Source organism: Chrysemys picta, chromosome 3, assembly GCF_011386835.1.
Source record: "Chrysemys picta bellii isolate R12L10 chromosome 3, ASM1138683v2, whole genome shotgun sequence".
NCBI lineage: Eukaryota > Metazoa > Chordata > Testudines > Emydidae > Chrysemys > Chrysemys picta.
In genome coordinates, this window is record NC_088793.1 from 7,544,162 (window position 1) to 7,560,720 (window position 16,559).

At 55.4% G+C, this 16,559-nt stretch overlaps 1 protein-coding gene across 7 annotated transcripts in view; it reads right to left on the reverse strand.

Annotated features, from left to right (window-relative positions):
- Positions 1 to 16,559, reverse strand: part of PTK2B (protein tyrosine kinase 2 beta) — a 149,436-nt gene that overhangs the window by 112,728 nt on the left and 20,149 nt on the right. For 3 of the 7 annotated variants that reach the window (XM_065587440.1, XM_065587436.1, XM_065587433.1), the window contains exon 1: positions 4,619 to 4,821. The exons of 1 other annotated variant lie outside the window; for it this stretch is intronic. The gene's annotated coding sequence lies outside the window, so the exon portion shown is untranslated. Of the gene's footprint in view, positions 1 to 4,618; positions 4,822 to 4,991; positions 5,015 to 11,003; positions 11,187 to 16,559 lie in introns of those variants that run through there. 3 more of the 7 variants (XM_042848863.2, XM_008173904.4, XM_065587435.1) reach the window with 3 other exon arrangements.

Genomic DNA, 16,559 nt, shown 5'->3' on the forward strand with positions numbered 1-16,559 from the left:
GCCACCCCTGATCTAGACACTGCGTAGATAGAGGCCTACAAGGTTCACCCAGGCTGCTCCACGTGCTTCATGCACTTCGACTGTTCCCATGGTGGGGGTGAGTTTCACACGGAAGTCAGGAAGCATCAAACCGGGGACCTCCAGCACCAAAGGACGGGCCTCTATCGTTTGAGCTAAAAGACCAGCTGTCTCCTCTGATGGCAAGGGTGAGCTCTTCCTCTTCATGTCAAACACATTTAGCTAGCGTGTTACAGATATGGTCTTTGGGGTCCCGATCCCGCAGCCTCTCCTTACCGGAGACACCCCTGCTCACACAGAATAGAATCATAGAATATCAGGAGTGGAAGAGACCTCAGGAGGTATCTAGTCCAACCCTCTGCTCAAAGCAGGACCAATCCCCAACTAAATCATCCCAGCCAGGGCTTTGTCAAGCCGGGCCTTAAAAACCTCTAAGGAAGGAGATTCCACCACCTCCCTAGGTAACCCATTCCAGTGCTTCACCACCCTCCTAGTGAAAAAGTTTTTCCTAATATCCAACCTAGACCTCCCCCACTGCAACTTGAGACCATTGCTTCTTGTTCTGTCAAATGAGGAGTCTCATTCATTTCAATGGCTTTTCATGCCCAAGACAGTGTGACAGCATGAGTCACTACCCTGGCTTTGTCCTTGCTGAATTCCTGAGAGATCAAAAATGTCAATTCTGACATGCCGCCGCGGTGCCTCATGGGGGATCTAGTTCAGGGCTTCATTCTCCTCTGTGGGCTGGGCTCTCCAGCTGGACTTCATCTCCCAGGATGCACTGGCTTCTTTCACCAAGAGGAGAGATCAGAGTGCATCATGGGGGATTGTAGTCTGACGGGGCAGTCCAGCCTGTAGAGGGGAATTGGGAGCATGAGACTCCAGAACGATAACTCCCATGAGTCACCATGGTCGCATTTCCAAATTGAAATATTTCAGTTTTTGGTTTTTCATTGAAAGTTTTTCCATGGTTGTCAAAATTTTCAGGCGGGGAGGGGACATTTTTTCCAGCTAGTTCCTCCATCAGCTCCGGGAATTACTGCTTTATCACAAGCAGCATAGGATCTACTCGATTCCTGCCACAACCGCGCTGTCTGTACGGCTCCAACCCTGGGGCATTCCACGGGCCCTCACGTTATTATGATTTTAAATATAAGCAAAGCTCGGTACAAAAGGCCTCGCTCCTGGGTCAACCCAGCGTGAGTAATAATGACGCCGAGGGAAAAGCAAAGTGATTCAGAAGACATTGCCTTCCCTGCCCCCGTCACCCCGAGGAGTTTGCAGGGCGAATGTTAATAATAGCCCAAACGTGAAGGCAATGGAAAAGCAGAACTCGGAGGAGCGCATGGGCTCCACAGGACGGGGCGGAAGGTAAAAATTACAAACCCGGAGCCAAAGAGCTTTCGGAGCAAGCAGGAGCAACGGCGGGGGTGGCTTTTCCATTCAAGGGGACGCAGAAAAAGCCCGAACGTTTTATTCAGCAAATGCACTGGGGAGAGAAGAGGGGGAAAGACACTCAGGCCCCGCAAAGTGCTGCCCTCCAGGGCTTGCCAGAGTCCCAACAGCTCTGGAAAAGCCATTCACATGCCCACTGCCTCATCTGCACAATGACCCACGGAGCGCCTGGGGATTTCAGAGCTGTCCCTTTCCCTTCTCTCCCGCACACACACGGAAATCCAGAGTCTCTCTCTCACACACACACTTATACACCGAGTCTGTCTTTTTCACACACACCCAGTGAACGACCCACAGAACGTGTGTCTGTCCCATGGATACCGCTAAAGACGCACAATATTTCTCTTCCTCTCAAGCGCCTTCAGACACATACTATAGACCTATCAGCTGCAAGTTTTAACGCCAGATCCCAAGTTTAAAGGTGTTAACGCCCCCCCCGATTTTGGGCTAGGGACCTGCTGCAAAGATGTTACCGAGCTGCGCAGATGGGGGAGGGGGGATTCAAGCCTGTCATAAGAATCTCTTGCTCACAAACACAGGCCGATTCACACCTTCTCATGGGACTTGACCACAGGTCTGAGATGACCATAGCTCTCACAGATGCAGAGATAGATATGCCTGAACAGCTATGAGTCTCTGCGCAAACAGAGCCTCGACACGCACCCAGCCAAGAACTCTGGGTTGCTTTTAATAACCCAACTCATGGGGCGGTGAAAACAAACTCTTCACTCCCAGCGCTGCGTACAAAGGGGAAACTGAGGCCCAGGATTGCAGGATAAAGAGGAAGGATGGTCCAGTGGTTAAGGCACTAGCCTGGAACCTGGCACTGATTTCCTGTGCACCCTTGGGTGCATCACTTAGCCGTCCCATGCCTCAGTTTCCCCTTTGTTCAATGGGGATACTAGCCCTGCCCTCCCTCCCAGAGATACGTGAGGCTACGTACATTGCAGAGTGTGAGGCGCTCGGATAAAGTACAAGCCCCTGGGGGAAACGAGGCTGCACGGGCTGCGGGTCTGGAACGATCGAGCCGCCATCTTGCCCGGCCGGGCGAGAAGCCCAAGCTTGGGCTAACACACACAGACTCTCTAGCCGGGGCTGTAACAGTCTCGCGTCTCCCGTGGTTCAGCACACGCTCTCCGAGGGGTGACACTTGCACGGTTCCTACGGAAAAGCCAGGCCCGCCGTCCCCTGGGGCCGCCCGCAAGGAACCTCCCCCCAGCACTGAGCACCCAAGGATTCTGCGGCATCCCAGGGCAACTCAATCCAGGCCTTTGTTTCCCGTTCTGTCATGCCGCTGCGGTCTGCGGGCAGCTCCCTGGGACCAGATGCTTCCTGGGTGTAAACGGGCTCCCCTGACTGCAGTGGAGTGAGGCTGGTTTACGCCAGCGGAGGCTGCGGCCCTGGATGACGACGCCCGAGGCTGCGTGTTTCTGCTATGCATGGCATGCACTGGGCAGGAGCCAGCGGCATCGGTAGCGAGGGGGAAGGCCAGCCGCGCTTTCGCTGCAGGAGAGATCGGGCGCTTGTTCAGCTCTGTGGACGGGGCTTTCCCACGGACCACATTTCGGGGGGGAGGGGGGAGCTGGGGAAGAGGCCAGCAGGCGTTTTAAGGAGACTTATCTCCGTTGCCATCTGTAGACGCCCCCTCACCTTAGCTTCTGCGGCCTTAGGGAGCAGGGGGGAAGAGGCGAAGCAGGGAAGGAATAAGAAACAGGGGAGGAAACCGATGGTGCATGAAACGCCAGCCGCTTGTGTGATTTCCTCCTCGCTATCAGAGCGCAGGGGAACTCCAGACAAAGCCACATGCTCGCTCCACAGCCCCCGAGAGCCGGTGAGCCCCGTGCCCAGCTGAGCTGAGGTGGGTGGAATTGCAGTTTGGGACTTGCCAGCTCACAGTCGGAGCTGGCTCAGGCTCTGGGAAGTTTCCGGGAAAGTTTCCAGTTTGTATCTCTGCAGCTTCAGGCGGCGTTTGACCCTCTGCCCCGACAAAGCTGAAAGCAACCCAAACAGGGCAGGATCCACTCCACCCCCAGCGCCCAGGGCAGGATCATTCCCCGCTGCCCGTTCTCCAGTGCTTCGGCCAGCATGGCTGGCCCGAGCATCCACCCTTTCCCCTGGCAGACCCTCATCCCCATCGCTCTCGCAGGGAGGTTACCCGGCCTGAGCTCTCCCTTTGCTTCCAGCCCTGCTCAGCCCATCCCCTCCTTGGTGCTCACAACCTTCACATGGCAACCGGAACCCCTCTCTGACTAAGCTTTCACGGCGTGTCCTCTAAGATCCCGTTCCAGACAAGAGTCCCGCAGACACCCCTCCAAGGCAGGTCTCTCCCCGGGGGCAGCCTCCACAGGCCACTGGGACCGTGTAGCGCGGTGTGTTTGCCGGCTGGTGGCCAGCCACGGGGACGGACTTGGCCAGCGAGTCATCCAGCCAGTGGCTGCGCTCATTTAGGAGGGCGTCTCTCCTTGCCTGTGGCAGACTGGAACCGGGATTTCCATAGGCAGAAACCCAACACCCAATCCAGGGCTAGGCCCCAGCTCGTCTCGGACACATGGTGCTCTTGGCATCAGCCATCACGAGACACGTGCCCTAACTGCTGTCCCCTCGGAGCATGCCAGTGTCCCCGGCTCTCCTGGCCCGGGGGCTGTACGGCTGGGCCTGTCTCTGCTCCTCTCTGGGGCATTCCCACTAGTAAACACAAGGAGCCACGCTCCCCCAGTACAGTTACGCCGGGGACGGATTTGGCCCAGCCACGGCAAATATTGACACAGCTATCGGCATACCGGTGGCGCGGGGAGGTACCTGCCATCACACGGGGGATCCAGCCCGGAGCTTGGCACTGTACACCTCAGGGTTCAATCCCAGCTGACAAGCTGCAGCGGCCTCGCACCAGAGCGGGGGAAGATTTAGCACGGAGCCAGAACACACGCGTGTGTCCACAGGAGCATGTCCTAGCCTGGCACGTTCACGCTAGCGGGGCCAGGCGTCCGGCCTCAGTCAAAGCGATTCCTACAACGATCAGGGGGCCAATCGTCACCCCCACACAAGCCAGAGTGCTCCCGCGGGCGCTACACAACAGGACACCTTCAGCACCCAGGTCCTGGCTATCCCCCCCCGCCTGAAGGTAACAACCTCAGCTCTCTCCTACCTTTTCACCCACGTTCGAGGCTCCCAGGGTGCAAGCGAAAAAGCCGTAGGTCCACAGGCCCCCCCCTCCTCCCAGCCCCGTGACTGCACCCCGAAGCTGGGGCACGGGGGTAAGGACGGAGGTATGGAAAATGGGATCTTCCTTCCCCCGAGGCCCAGAGAAAACACCCTGGCAGTTACACACCCTCAGTGCGCTCACTTCCTGGTCTGGGCTGCCTTGCATTCCTCCGAGCACCGCCCTCCCTCTCTCCCCGCCTGCATCTCCTGCCAGCCCCGGCAGGTCCCTCGGGTGCAGAGCCTGCCCTGTTCCTCCCAGGAGGCTGACAGCTCTGCCTGCAGCACCCTGCCACCTGCCAAGAGCCTGAGGGACTCACCTACGCCAGGGGGAAGCTGGTGCCGGAGACCGGGGACCTGCGGTGGGATCCTTTGCTCCTCCTCTGTGCAGGTCTCTGGCTCGCCAGGCAAGAACAGGACCGAGGAACTTGCAGGATCTGGCCCGCGGGGGAATTTGTGCTAAGGGGAAGGGCATCATTCTTACTACTGAAACCACACCCCAGCGGCGCACTTCCTGGACAGGCTCGGGGCGAGCGCCGGTGACATGAATCCTCAAGCCGACGCTTCCCTGACAGCAGCCGTCGCAACTAGCGTGCCGGGCGAGATAGCGAGCAGACCCTCTCCGGGAAAGGGCTCCACAAACACGGCAACCCACCTCCATCTTACTCAGAACTCGGGTGCAGGGGTCTGATCCCCAGCTGGCCCCATGGAAAGCCAGGCCCGGATCCTCAGCTGCACTTTAGGTCAGCGGTTCTCAACCCTGGGGGTACACAGAGGTTTTCCAGGGGACACGTCAACTCATCTAGATATTTGCCTGGTTTTACAACAGGCGACACAGAAAGCACTAGCGAAGTCAGTACAAACTAAAATTGCATACAGACACTGACTTGTTTATACTGCTCCACATACTATACACTGCAATGTAAGTACAATATTTATATTCCAGTTGATTTATTTGATAATGATACGGTAAAAAGGAGAAATTCCGCAATTTGTCAGTAACCGTGTGCTGTGACACGTCTGTATTTTTATGTCTGATTTTGTAAGCAAGTCGTTTCTAAGTGAGGTGAAACTTGGGGGGACACAAGACAAATCAGACTCCTGAAAGGGGTACAGTCATCTGGAAAGGTTGAGAACCACTGCTATAGGCCACCGATGTGCTTCCCTGATCTCGGGCCAGCTCTGTACCAGGCCAGTCCCTCTACGTAACTGAGAGCAGCCTCTGGGCTGCTCTCCATTACTCACAGCCCCTCCCCGTGAAGAAGGTAATGGGTGTATATAGGGATCTCTTCAGTCACCTCCTCTGGGGTGGGATGCAGCAGCTACTTCACAACAGCCAGCAACACTACACAACAGTTTTGGTCAAGTAAATGCTGAAGGACTTTGCATCAAGCTGAAATGGGGGCCAGTTGGGGAGACAGACCATTCCTTAGCTCAAAGGTGGCCAGACCCCAGAGCTAACCCCACAGCCCCTGGGAAATGCACAGGCCGTCTGGAATTATTGGACAGAAAATGACTATTTGTCATTGTCGTAAAAACCTGTCGCTGGCCACGAGACTTTCCCTGGGAAGGTGTCTCAGGTCCAGGGTGAATTTCTGGGCAAGAAGAAAATAGCCAGGAGGCCACGACATTCACATGGGATCTGGGCTCAAATGTGAGTCTCCAGTGCCCCCAGGGACTGCCCTCACCACTGGCTATAGAATCAGTCTCTAGCTAGTCCTCGGTATTAAATAAGAGGCAAAAGAGAGACTGATTCTGTAGTACTCAGTGGTAGGTACTGCGCAAACATATGACAAGAGACAGCACCTGCCCCAAAGAACTAACAATCTATACAGCTACGGGATTACCATTTTACAGGCAGTGCAGAGAGGGCATGGGGCAGGATGAGGAATTGAATCCCTACTTCAGCACAGTCAAGCCAGCTCTTTAACTACAAAACCATCCTGCCCTTCCACCTCTGGGTTAAGCTTTCAACAGCCCAGGGGATGCAATCATGCATGTTGCAACCTGTTAGCCACATTTGTTAACAGTGGGTACAAGCAACGATCGCATTCAGGAAGTCACCAGAGATCCAGCCACCTTTCTTCGGCCTGTGTTGGCACTGGCTTTTTGCTCCCGCGCTGTACACCCGGAGGGTGCAAAGGCATAACCGAGCTCGCTATCACATTGCAGCTACTGTATATATTCACAGTCACTTTCAGCCTGATCTGTTATTGTCCAATGTGCTGGAACTTCATAAGCTTTACTATGCGTTTATACAGCGCCCAACACAACGGGGCACCAGCCTTTTGCAACCGCTAGGCATCGCTGCTTTTTAATAAATAACTACGCTTCTCATCTACAGATCTTCCACTTGCTCTACGAAGGGGGGCAAGCATCATCAGCCCTATTTTGCCAATAGGGAAACTGAGGCACCGGCAGGTGAAGCAACTTGCCCAAGGGTTCAAAGCTAGGTCCGCGGCAGAGCCGGCTTCGAACGCAGGAGTACACCTAGTTGGGAATTTTTTGATTGCTCTTTTCTGGCAAAAAATAATGTGGGTTCGTCAGAACTGAAGCTGTTTGTGAAAGTGGGTCAGTTTCAACCCATCTCCCCACACAAAACATTTGTGAAAAAAATCTCTCTGAAATTGTCCAAATGTCCCATTTCAATGTTTTCAGCTCAGAGAGTTTTGGCTTTTCAAGTTGAAATTACTTTTTGGTTCAAAATTTTAGTAAATTTAGACTAAAAAAAAAGAGAGAGAGAAAAGGTCAAAAATGAAAGGAACCATTTTGAAATGATCAAAACAGAACATTTCCACTGACCCAAACGGATTTTTTTTCTCAGTTTGTGAAAATTTTTGAGATTTTGATTTTTGTCCCAATTCGGGCCAGGAAAAAAATTCAAAATCTTGCAACTTCTCCCAGGACAGGAGAAGAGAAAGCCTTGAAAAATCCACCCCTGGTTTCACACAAGATACTGCATGTACCACAACAGGATGCTTGGCACCTCAGTTGCATATAGGGTGACCAGATAGCCCGATAAAATTGGGCCTGTCCCGATACTTAATCCTTTGTCCCGCGTCCCGATCGATGTATGCTCAGGGTGCCATTTGTCCCCATATTCAGGTAAAGAGGCGAGCGGGGGGGAGGCGCCGACTCCATAGGTGCTCCGGGGCTGGAGCACCCACAGGGAAAAATTAGTGGGTGCTCTGCACCCACCGGCAGCCAAGCTCCCCCTCCTCACCTCCTTCTCCCCTTCCCAGTGCTTCCCGCCGCCTAACAGCTGTTTGGAGGTACTTTGGACTTTCCGGGAGGGAGGGGGAGGAGTGGGGACGCAGCGCGCTCAGGGTAGGAGGTGGAGAAGAAGCAGGGCAGGGGTGGGGACTTGGGGGAAGGGGGTGGAATGGGGCGGGGCAAGGGCAGGGCAGGGGCAGGAAGAGGGGGGCGCGGGCGAGCACCCACCGGGCAGAGGGGAAGTCGGCGCTGTAGCACGGGTGTGTGTGAAAAGACGAGTGGCGAACCAGCGGCGGGCTGGGGGGGTGAAGAGGCGGCCAGGCGGATGGGAGGGAGTGAGGAGGCGAGCGGTGGGTGGGGGATTGAGGAAGGGCACGGTGGCGGGGGGGGGGAGCCGAGCGGGGAGGGGGCGGGACCTGGGGCAGAGTGGGGGCGGAGCCTGGGAGGAGCGGGGTTGGACTGTGGACGGGGCTGACAGCACCCCAATGTGTCCCGATATTTCACTGTTGTGATCTGGTCACCCTAGTTGCATACAGCCCTCCAGTCTGGCTATAGCAATGAGAGAGGCCCAGGGCTCTGGGAAACACCCCCACTGGCCATTCCTACATCTCCCCGCTATCCGCCTTCCCCAATGTATGGTTATCGTCCACTCCACTGCCCCTCATTACAGCCCCCCCAGGACCCCAAGCTCCATCTCCGGCCCCTCCCACACACTGCCACCTTTGACTCTGCATCCTGGATGCACGCTGGCTCTGCCCCCATTGCCATGGTATCTGGGCGTGTATTGCTCTCTAGCGCCCCCTCTGCCTGGAGCATATCTGCCAGCACATCACGCTGAGCTCCGGCCAGAGGGGGCGCTAGAGAGCAAGGCACGCTCCGGTACCATGGTGATGCGTGCAGGAGGGACGGATGGATGGATGGATAGATGCTGGCCTAGGCACCTGGACCCCAACCCCGAGGTGGCAGCACAAGCTTGCCGAGCCAGGTAAGCGGCTGGTGGGGAGAGAGGCTGTTCCCCCCTGCCCTGCACCCCACATCCTTACACAACAATGCCAGGTGGTCCGCACCCCGTCTCCACTCCGTCCACCCTGGGCTCCTGCCCAGCCCCACAGCTGGATCTACCTTCAGCCATGGCGCCACCCCCCCCTCGCTGAAATCAGAGTTCCCCTCTCTTGAGAAGACCACAGGGTGCCCTAGAAGATTTAGGAAGCCAGCTAGCACCCCCGGGGAAAACTCTGTCTGGCGCCATGGGGAGCCCACACGCTGGAGCCCAGCAAGCAGGCTAGGGAGAGGAGGAAGGTGGAGTGTGCACACTGGGGATGGAGAGAGACGATATCGTCCTGCCTCTGGGCTTGGGGAGGGGGATAGATTACGGGGCCAAAGACTGACCCACCAACTAGGGCCCTATTTAAATGAGACACTTTGGCAAGGCGTGGGGGACAGGTGCCTGTGCAGCTGTGTTTCTGCAGCAGAGGGGCCTGAATCCCATTCCTCGTGGCTTAGGTGGTGGCCGGGGCGTGTCAGAGACTCCGCGGCAGATGCGCCCTGCCGTTAAAGTCGCTAAGACAAAGCGCACAACTGTCCGGAAACGAGCTTGCTGACGACACGATAGTCCCAGTGGGTGGGGGGGGGGGGTGCAATGAACCAGCACAGGTGCCTTGGCTACACCGTGATCAGGGCCGGTTTAGCAGCCACTAGCCCTGAGACTGGTGGATCTCACGCCTTTCCCCGCCCCTGGATAGGGCCAACTACACTCACCTCCGCAGAGGATGCACCCTCCCGGCGTTGGCACCGTTTGCAGAGTGCCTTGATGGTGCAAACTGTCCAACCCCTTGGTCATCACCCCAAGCGCTTTTCAACCACACATCACAAGGGGGAGGGGAGGAGCCTCTTTCAGAGAGGGGGAAACTGAGGCACAAAAACATTAAGTGACTTGCCTAGTGCCAGAGTGAGTCAGGCGCAGGGCCAACGCTCCCAGTTCTCCCTCCCAGCCCATGCTGCCTGTCCCACCACAAGGCAACAGTTCTGTGATACACCCGTATCCTTACAGGGTGCTCATGTACAGCTCCCTGCGCTGCTCTTGGGCTGGCAGGACCTCACTGCAAGCGTGATAATAGCAGAGTGGCCGTTATGGTACCATAGGAGCCGTACACCTTGCCAGGTCAGCCACGGGGGAGTGGGACCTTCCTACCGAGGGGAGCAATCAGGGAGGTCCAGGGCACAGACTGGGGATCGTGGCAGTGCCCAGAGTATTCCAGCCTGCAGGGCAGAGCACTGTGGAATTGGAGGGGGGGGACTCAGAGCCGTCTTTGTCTCTCCATCTCAGCCCAAACCTGCTCTGGCCCCCGGTGCGTGGAGCCTACGAGCCATTTCTCCAGCGCCCGCCCTCACTCTGCTGCGGGAGAAGATCAGCAGCCAGGGACTCTGACCAAGGTTCCTGCAAGAAGGGATTGGCTTCGCGAGGGACCACTCGCCAGGCCAAACTCCCCAGCCGCACGAGGCGGTTTGAGGCGGAAGACAGACCATCAGACAGGATGATTTAGTTGGGGATTGAGCAGGGGGTTGGACTAGATACCTCCTGAGGACCCTTCCAACCCTGATATTCTATGATGCCAGCCTACAGCCTGCCCGCAGCCATGCTCCCCCTAGGCAGACCAGCCCCACCTCGTGCCCCCTCCCACAGATCCGGCCAAGCCCGGGCAGCCGGCCTCAGTCCCACCAGTGCCAACTTCCCCCCACGCCCAGAACTGCCCAATGCCTGCCTGCCCAGCTCCATCCCTGCCGGACGGCTAAGATGGGGGAACCAGCCACTTGCTTCACCAGAAACCTGGGCACCTCCCCACAGAGGGCAGCAGCGTCTGATGAGCCTCAGAGGGCTTGGGACTTAGACCGGACAGGGTCTGGTAGCCCCTTCGCGTAGCCCTCCAGCCCTGCCCTCGGGAGAGGGGCTGACTTGGTGTCTCCAAACCACTCGCCATCCACGCAATCCTCCCCCTCGCTGGGAGCAGCTCCCAGCCAGGCCAGGGGAAGGGTGTAATAGCCCCTCACCCCCCACGCCAGAGCCCTGGCTTCAAGCCCCACCGTGCAGGACAGACCCCCCCGCGGCCACACCAACTTACTCCGAAGGAGCGGCGCCCGGTGCGGCCGAGCCCGCGCTGGGCAGGCAGGAGGGAGCAGCTGTTGGCCCCGCTCCGAAAGGGGTCTCGGCCGCAGCACACGCGTGTCCGGCCGGCCGGGGGTGTCCGTGCAGCGGCAGAGCCGGAGCGTGTCTGGAGCCGGCTCCGCAGCCCCGGGGAGGTTCAGGCACGTTGGTGCTGCCCCCGTGTGGATCTGTGCGCACGCTGCGCGGTGGGGGGCGGCCCGGGGCCAAGTCAGCAGGTGGGGGGGCGCTGCGCCACCTAGTGGCTGGCCCGTTGCGGGGACCAGTCTGCGCCAGCCGGTGCCACAGCTGTTTGAGTGCCAGGCTCTGGTTCAATCCGGTGTGACAGCTACATTGACTAGACAGCAAATGTGAAAAATCGGGACGGGGTGAGGGGTAATAGGCACCTGTATATCCCCAAATATCCGGACTGTCCCTATAAAACCAGGACATCGGGTCCCCCACAGCCCGTGCAGCAGGTGGCCACAGGAGCAAAGAGGATTGTGGCCTGGCAGGGGTTGGGGCCACCCTGACCCCATCAGATCATCAAACGCCCCCCGTCCGCTGTGGCCCCATGACCTTTGTGCAGTGCCCAGGGCCGGCTCCGTCCGGCCCATCCACAAACCTGGGGCGGCCTGGGAGGGCTGGCGGGTTTGAGAGCCCGGGGCGCTGGGGGTCACAAATGTAGCGAGTGGCTCTGGACTCAGGGGATGACGTTAAAACAATGGACAAGGAAGGCCTGCGGCGTCCTCAGCCGCACCTTGTGCCATCGTGAACCCCAGCACGGAGACGGCACAAACTGCGGCCCGATCGCACCCACTCTTGACACGTGCTTTGCCCAATCACGCCCACACTGTCGACCGATGCGAGTCAAACAAAGGCACTAAGGTGCCACTGGCCTCCAGGTGGCGCTAATGTGTGTCTGGGTTTGTCTGTTCCCCCCAGGAGCACCAAGTGCTGTGCTTATCTTATTAAAAAAAAAAAAACTATTAGTAACACTACTAAAAAAATATATATATATATGGCCTGAGAGCCAGGACACCTAGATTCTGTTCCTGGCTTGGCCTCTGACCAGCTGAGTGACCTCGAGCAAGACACTTTCCCCTCTCGGTGCCTCTATTTCCCATCCCCCGTCTTGTCTATTTAGGTGGTAAGCTCTTCGGGCTGGAGGGTCTCTCACTAGGGGTGTGGGGTCCTGCTCTCTGCTGGAGTGTTCTCCAAGTGCTACTGTCACACTGCTGCTCAGGGTTGCCAGCTCTAGAGCAAGTCTCAGGATCTTTAGTGAGTCTCCTAAAGACCCAGCTGCTGGAGTCATGAGATCGTCTGAGCGCTCAACTGTCTTTTAAGTACGCTTCTCGCCCTCACTGCTGCAGGGAAAAGATTGAGAAGCACACCCTGAGGGCTCAAAGCCAGGAGGCAGAGAAAAAAAAGCCCCAACGTTAGTTATTTAACATAAAACGCATCGTTTTTAGGCCAGTCTCACGATTTGTGAATGTTCTGGGTTGACAATACTGAATTACTGATAATGAGCTACGCGCCGCATTCTGCATAACTCACTGTACCAAACCCAATCCTGCAAACTCGTACGGCTTGGCCCAGTGTTTGCGTAACTGGCTTGGGGAAAGCCCTGCGCGCTTAGGCAAAATGTCTCCTTGCCCTTTCCTGTGTCACAGCTTCCCTCTCCGCTGTGGCCCAGATCAGAGGGTCGTCTTTTCAGGATTTAGCTGTGTTTATAGACATTACACAGAGTTAAATCTCTGAGAGACGTAGTGACAACATTTCTAAAGGGAAAAGCGTTCGCTAAAGCTGTGCCTATGTCTAGACCGATAAATGGGCACGCATTTGTTTACCTTTAACCCATGAAACAATTGTCAGTATTGTCAATAACAAGTTTTTAAACATTTTAGGGGGTTCCCAAGTTTTAGTGCTTCTTACTATCAAGTTCAAATGCAAAATATAATTACGTGCACTCCCACACACACTCCCCTAAGTCAGTGGTTCTCAACAAGGGGGTACACGTACCCCTGGGGGGTATATAGAGGTCTTCCAGGGGTAAATCAACTCATCCAGATATTTCCCTAGTTTTACAACAGGCTACATAAAAGCACTAGCGAAGTCAGTACAAACTAAAATTTCATACGGACAATGACTTGTTTATACTGCTCTATATTTTCAGCGCTTCTCAACCAGTGGGTCGCAACCCCAAAGTTGGTCACTAGTTTATTTTGATGGGGTTGCCAGGACCAGCGTTAGACTCGCTGGGGCCCAGGCCCAAAACCTCAAGCCCGTGTCGGGCTGAAGCCAAAGCCTGAGTTTTTAAGTGAGGCGCAACTTGAGGTTACGTGTACCCCCTTGTTGAGAACCACTGACTTAGGGGAGTGTGTGTGGGAGTGCACGTAATTATATTTTGCATTTGAACTTGAGGTTCGCAAGACAAATCAGAGTCCTGAAAAGGGGTACAGTTGTCTGGAACAGTTAAGAGCCACTGCTCCAGGTGTCTTCTCTGGGCAGACTTACCCACCTCAGGGTAAGCCTGCAGCAGTTCTAGCCCTCTTCTTCTCCGGTGGGGCGAGGGAGCCTGCCCCAGTCTAGATCCAACAGACTGGCAGAGTCCCTGGAACACAGCCACTGCTCCACTGCTGAGTTTTCCAGACCACTCTGGCTCCCACTCCTGTTTATTCACTCCTCCCCATTCCCCTTGAGCTCCCCTTGATTCCACGTTCAGAGGGTGACTCTGGGTATGTCCTGCCAGGCTCCTTGCCCACAATGGAAATCATCCAGGTATTTTCAACCAGCTAACGAGCATGCTCAGTACCTGCCACACCCAATGTCTACATAATTCTGACCCATCCTGCAGAGACGCTCCACCCAGCTCTGTGTGGTCTGCAGGCCCACACCCTGCCCCTAAACAAAAAGGAGCAACTATGTATCTCCCCACTGTTTCTTCTCTTCTTTATCTCATTAAATACTGCAATGCAAGTGTGTGGCTTAGACTTGCTGCCTCTGTGCCCAGGGCCAGACACAACCCTGGTGGCTAGTGGATCCAACTGCAGAGCGGAGCCATAAGTGTTTGTAGGACAGGGACCTGTTTTCAGGGCCAGCCTTATGGGTGGGCGACCACCCAGGGCGCCAGGGTTGGGGAGGCACCATGGTCAAGAGGCAAGGAGCAGGGCGGGCCTGGGGGGGCAAGGCTGCAAAAGGGAGGTTAGGATAATGGGGGAGGGGAGTCATCGGGGCCCAGGGAAGACGAGTGGGGAGCCCAGAGAGGCAACAGGGGCCTAGGCGATCGGGGGGCGGGGGGGAGAGGGAGTCTGGGGAGATAGCAGAGGCCAGGGGCACCAAACTGCAAGTTTGCTCAGAGCACCATTTTCCCTAAGACTGGCCCTGTCCATTTTCACTGCTGGCTCTGCTTCTAGGCCATCTAGCGGCTTCTCCTGCGAAAAACAGATGAGCGACTCCATGGGCCGGTGCATTCTGACGAGAGCAGGCAAGGCCAGTCACCCCTGGCTTATCAGAGACCAGCTGCTCCGTGTGGAAAGAGGAACAAACCGACCTTTGCATAGAACCAAAAAAATCTCTCTGCCTTCATTATTATTATTTGTAGTCTCAATATTCTCAGGGCGTGTCCACCGCATCTGACTCTTGTGACCCCACTGTTGTTTGCGACCATTGATTCCTGGCCGACGCACACTGCGTCACGCTCATGGAGTGGTGGCAGGTCCCGGGACCCCAAATTGTATTGTCTGTCTCTGTCTATGTCTGCACAATTCCTCTGACCATCAGCTTCCCGCATTACAGGCATCGTCATTCTCAAGTTTTCTATTAAACAAAGTGTCTAAAGGTGACAAACCACGTTTCACTGGTGCCGCCCTGTACTTTAACACGGCTGAGTACAGATCGGTCTGACGCTGGAGCCGTTTCCTGTAGCCGCTTTCTTATTTTAACACCGTTTTCCACCAGCCCGTGGGTCTGGGGACAATGGCGACTTGCGGCGACGTGGAAACCCAAACTTCACGGCAAGCTGCTTAAACATATGCCCGCTACACTGCAGCCCATCGTCAGCCATCACTTTGTCAGGCACACAACATCTAGCAAAAATAGATCTGACATGCACAATCACCTGTTTGGCTGTAGTATCTGCTAATCTCCTCTCTAGGGGAAATGAGAATAATGGTTTAGAACAAGTACATCATTTTTTCCCCAGTCAACGTTAGCAAATCTATGCCTGTTTTGCTCCAGAGGACAATTTTTTTTCCTGTGCATCAGCACGGTCACTTTCACTTGCCTTTGACAACTTCCTCAATGTCGCTATTCATTTGTGGTCAGTATAAAACATCTCTGGCCCTTCTCTTAGATTTCTCAGTCCCTCAATGTCCTTCCTGTATCCTTTGTAACATATTCCTCTGTAGCGTTTTAAGGGATCGTCACCCTGATGTCTTTAAACAAAATCTCACCTGGGACTGAGAGCTCCCCCTGAATCGGTGATAGGGGCTGAGAAGATGCTGCTCCGGCCACCCTGTGCTAATAAGGATTAGCTGCTTTCTGCAGGTTCTCATCCTGAGCTGTTACTCTGGTAATCAGAGACCACATTTCAGCAGAGACTGGATAGTTGGCTTGGTTTTGTTTGTTTGCTTTCAAATCAAATTGACACGTCCAATGTCTAGCTCTGGATTTTGCTCCACTGTACTTTTGTCAAATGCCTAGAGAGCACATTTGCAACTGCCAGGTCTCCCCCTGCCCCTTGCCCCCAGCATGGAATCAAATAAGTGACTTGCTCGCTCTGTGCCTCAGTTTCCCACCTGTAAACAATGGATAATAATACATCCTTTGCCCGGCTTGTGTAGTTAGATTGCCTGTCTTTGGCCATGTGTGTGTCCGGGACCCAGTACAATGGGACCTCTCGGTAATCCTGTCATGTACATAATAATGAATTCATAAAAAGCACGCTGTGATGATAAAAGAGAAAGACAGGGCTAGATCCATCGACTAAAAAACCCAGAGATTCGAGCCAGCCACCTAATACGTTATGAGCAATTTCTTCACAACGAGGCCCTTTTTCTTAGTGTGTGGGCTGGGCATGTGCTTCCTGTGAGCGTTCCGAGGAACAGAACTCCACTTGTGCAAAGGTGTGCAGAAAAGGCATGAATGTGACTGGCCTGAAGCATGACAGCGACTCCACCACAGTGTTCTGGGGAGATGGCGGGCGTGGATGCCAGGGTGGCAGCTGCATTGCTTCGGGGGACCACTAGGGGCACCTCGAAGAGACGACTGGAGTCCGTATGGTGACGTGTTCTTTTCCCCCCTATTGCTGTCCAAAGACCAAGAAGGAGATTTTGGCCCTGTGATGGGGCATCCTTTGCTCCATTCTCTTTGCCTCGCCCAGACCCGCCCAGAGACCTTCTCTTGCACAGAGGCCACGTGCCATTTATTTAGTGGGTCACTCCACCACCTACATACTAGTGCATGTGCACGATCCTTCAGCTTTACTACCCCTCCTCCAAAGGGGAGGGCAGCAAAGGTGTCTCCTTCCAGAGCA